This window comes from Ostrinia nubilalis, chromosome W, assembly GCF_963855985.1.
Source record: "Ostrinia nubilalis chromosome W, ilOstNubi1.1, whole genome shotgun sequence".
NCBI lineage: Eukaryota > Metazoa > Arthropoda > Insecta > Lepidoptera > Crambidae > Ostrinia > Ostrinia nubilalis.
Window position 1 is genome coordinate 852,400 of NC_087118.1, and position 4,618 is coordinate 857,017.

At 36.8% G+C, this 4,618-nt stretch overlaps 1 long non-coding RNA gene across 1 annotated transcript; it reads right to left on the reverse strand.

The window, feature by feature from the left end:
• Nucleotides 1-776: 776 nt before the first annotated feature.
• On the reverse strand, nucleotides 777-2,414 carry LOC135086325 (uncharacterized). The gene is made up of 3 exons (XR_010260402.1): nucleotides 2,053-2,414; nucleotides 1,519-1,732; nucleotides 777-1,101 (listed from the first exon to the last, which is right to left on the reverse strand). It is a non-coding gene; the product is annotated as an uncharacterized LOC135086325 (long non-coding RNA).
• Nucleotides 2,415-4,618: the final 2,204 nt, after the last annotated feature.

Sequence of the window (4,618 nt, forward strand, 5' to 3'; positions counted from 1 at the left end):
ATCGTCGGTTCGGGTGGGCTTAAATATTTTAAACTACCCTCATATTGTCATAATGTTACACTGTAGTGGCGGTACCTCGACACACAGTATTCGTATCCGTACTTGACATGTACACTCATATAAAAATGTCGCGTTGAGATCCGTGTTTATCTATTTTAGTTGAAATGGAACGCGAAAAGGAGATGGAAACAATTACATACAAATCTGGGCCAAGATGTAACAAGATAAAAATTGTGTAAATTAATAGCTTAATACTTTGCAGATGTTCACTAAAAATTATGCGTGTTTTGGCTATCTGTGAGCAGAATTATTAGGGGTTTAGTTAAAGTGAGGTTATGTAACAAACAGCTGATTTCTAGTTTAGAAATCAGCTGTTATTTAGGTGAAAAAGGTATTTTTACGTTATATTTAGGCCACAAAAAACTGGACGACTACGGACGCGAGTTCTGGCGTATATGAGTCAACCAAGTCACGCAAACCGCAACCCATAGGTACAAACAAGCGCAAGCGCGCCCGTGCCTGCAGTCATCCAGCTTGCGGCCTAAAGGTACAAGTCCAAGATGGACTGCAGACCGCAGACTGCAACCGCAAACAGAAAATCTGTATGAAATCCCCACTGCGGCTTGCAGCTGCGGCGATTTCTGCAGATTTCATAGAGGTTTGCAGTTTGCGGCCTGAAGTCCATCTTGGAGTTGTACCTTATGTGTATTTTGAAGACGACAGGAATGACAAGGTGATGGATAGGATGTTAAAAAATAATAGTAAAACATTTTTCTTTACTTAATGATTTTATTCGTCTTCTATAATAATTAAAATATCATCTAAGAACTGTGCAGGTGGTACTAAATGGTCTTGGTACCATATTATCGACATGATATGGGCGCAGCAGCCTACAGTTCGTCTACCTACAATGCAGTTACAATAATGTTTTAGTATTGCTTCCATTCCACTTCGAGAGTTGGTAATTGGATGTTGTGTCTCTGGCTGTATTTCTTCAGGGGGTATTCCTCGGGATGAAGTTGATGGTCCTGAGATCATATGGACAGCAGCTCTGTCTGCAGCCACCCAGCATGTATGACATATGCGACCATCTTTGGATACCTGTAAAACATATTTATAATCATTAATTCTGTCATGATTATTGTGATAATTATGTTGTGTCCTGAACTTCGGGTTTAATTTTTGACTAGCAATACTAAAGAGATTTATCATTTATTTTTATGCAATGTCCTGCGATACCGATCATATTCATTAAGCTTGTAAGTAGAAATGTTCATACATGTTATTGATACTACATCTTGCTTTTTTTACTCATATTGTTAACACATCTTGCTTTTATTCTTTTGTAATGCCAATAATGTAACCTGTGCCTATTTAAATAAATATTTTTTCATTTCATTTTCATGATGTGCGCAAGATTAACTAATAACTTAAAAAAGTTAAACATAAAATAAATACAATAGGGCCAAACCTTTTAAGATTTATTTGAAATGCTTTAAAAACACAAAATGAACTTACAGCTCGAGGTATAGGTAATCCACTCTCGTATAACATTATATATTCTCAGTTCTCGATGGGAGTTAGTGTGGAGTAAATGAGTAACTCGTGCTGAAGCAAGAGGACGTCCACAGCGAAGACAAACATTATGGTGGCCAAGTTGTCTTTCCTCATCATTATATCGGCTTTAAGCCAAGTCCCAGCATGCTTTGCAAACATAGTCACTATTATTAACCTAAAAAAGATAAACAGTATTATTAAAATGTCAGTAGTTTACAGTTAATAAAATCACTAAGTACAATGGTTTACTACTGTATCCAATAGCACGTTACTGAAAAGTGTTGACTTATTGCAAAAATAGTAGTTATTCATTTTGTCAATTTCTTTAACAACTGACAGCAATTATTTTGTACTAGAATACATTTTAATAATATTCAGTAAAATGTAAACAGATAACCATCAGCATTCAAATAAATGTATTGTATTTTCAAAGTATAGTAGCGATGGAAAACTTCGAGATGGTGAGTTAGGTTATGATTTGTTTATTGAACTTACAGTCTGAGGTGCAAGCCATTGTTGAATCACATGCAGAGTAGACTCATCGTTTAGGGATCGTCTGCCTAGTGCATTGCAGCGACTAGTGTCTATTCCACAATTTACACAGCGATCCATAGCGTCAATATCCAGTTCTTAAGCCGGTAGTAAAGTCCAAAGTAAACATTCCAAGTCAGACGTGTAAGCAAGATCCAGAGTCCAGGTTGAAAGCAGGGGTCGTTCAGGCAATACAGGTAGGGTCAAAATCCGTAAAACAAAGCAGTGGTCGGCGAAAAAACAAAAAGATAGGAGGAAAAGCACTCAAAACGCACACGCACGAAACGAAAAATACGAAACGAGTGATCCATAGAGAAATAGACAGGCAGCTGTCAGTTTCAGTGCACAGACTAAATCAGATTTTTTTAAGTATCGATTAAATTAAAAATCGATTATTAAACTAAATGTTTTTTTTTATTCATTTAATAAATGTTTTATGAGCTAAAATAATTCAATATTTATTTATATCAACGCAATTAGTTATTTTGTTTACGTTATTCGCCTAAAATAAAGCAAGCGTGCCTTTTTTATTTTATTGTGTGATCTCATTTACATAAATCGATACTTCTTTAATCGATTTACTAGTAAATGCTTAAAAATCTTGTTTTTCTTATTACACAGTTTCCAGAAAGAAAAATAGGCTGATTTTTTGTAGTTTAGTATGGAAAAATATGACCATTTTTTTAGACCATATATCAACTAGTTACATTTAGGGCCCAGAAGTTTCAGTCTCCTTTAAAATCTTATATTTCATCATAATAGCCGATCATTATATCAATAATTTTTATAAAAAAAATAAAACCGACTCCAAAAAACAAACACTAAAAAGTAGAAAAATAATTACCTACTAATTACTTATTTATTAGGAAGAATTAATATTTATGTTACCAGAACCCACAAAATTTCAGATTCCAGCCTAATCAAAATCCTAGACCTATTTATAGGATGCCTAGCAATAATAACAATCACTACAGACCTAATCCATATTCAGTTCCAATGAATCGATTCAATCAATTCCCACAACAAAATAACCAATTTAAATTCGGATTAAGCAATCCACCTTTGGCGCAGCGTCCCTCATACAAGTTGGACACTGAACTGATGTTTCAATGCGTTCAGAAGTTCCAATCCATCATAACTTAATAAATAACCCTGAAACCCCGGAAACACTCTTTTACGAGCCCGAGCCCGAGAGTCCCGAGGACCAGTACTATTTATTACTACGACGATCAGTACGAGGACGTACCTCAGTACGAATCAGAGCAAATAGTAGAACCGGAAACTCATAATGACGAAAATTTTCAAGTAGAAGTGTTGTATCATCTTTGGATTTCTTTAATAGTCTATGATTGTTGTCATTGTCTATGGTACTGAAGAAAGACGGCCATGTTGTTTTGGCATCTTGAGGGAGCTGGTTATTAAACATGGAGTGTCAGTAATTCATTCAGTATTTTATTTATCTACTGCCTCTTATCACATGGTGGCAGCGGTAAAAGTAATAAATGGAGAAAAAACATAAATTAGACATGAAGGAGGCAGAGCAGGGTGGAAGAGGCCACTAGGGCATGAATATCGGAATCTCGGAATCTCGTAATATCGGAATCTCGGACTGCGAGATCCGATATTTCAATTCCGATATTGAGCGACCCAATATCGTAATATCGGAATCAGATAAAAGTTTTAATTGAGATTTTAAACAAATCGTTAAAACTCGCCACAACCTGCCACAAAGCCCAAAGTACATGATTGGCAAAGACCAATGATTTTCTCATGTCCCTCACCATCACTTTTTGTTCCACTGCAAATATTTTAATATCTTTACTATTTATGGTTAATTTAACTTGTTCTAAATCAATTTTAGCATTTGCCATAGGTACTTGGTCAACAAAGAACGACATCTCAACTCCCTTTCAAACATTAATTTTACTGGACTATGGACCGTCAGTTCTGCGTACTAACTACGATGTGCCCTGCCCATTGCCACTTCAGCTTGCTAATCCGTCGGGCTATGTCAGTGACCTTAGTTAGTTTACGGAGCTCCTTATTTCTGATTAGATCTCGTAAAGAAACACCAAGCTTATCCCTCTCCATAGCACGTTGTGCCCTATATTCAAAGGCCACGTTTTCGAGCCGTATATCACTGGTAACACACACTAATTGAAGACTTTCGTCTTCGTATTCGACGATTTACCTCTTTCTCGAAATTGCATCTAACTACCTAGCTGATCGTTTGTCCGAGATAGACATATGTACTTACTTGTCAACAATCTCGAGAATCGAGCTCCTAACCGAAACTGGGTAAGGAGCAACATGGACATTCCACATAAGCTTCGTTTTTTCCATATTCATCCGAAGGCCTACCTGTTGGGAAACTTGATTAAGGTCTTCGAGCATTGTGATAAGGTCTTCCAACGGTTCTGCCTTAGTGCCTTATGAGGCAGCAAGGTTCTGAAGTGGAGGCCAAGTACCGGAAAGCGCAGCGTAGGACTCATAACCACAAGGTGGACCGACGACCTCATAAAGGTAGCAG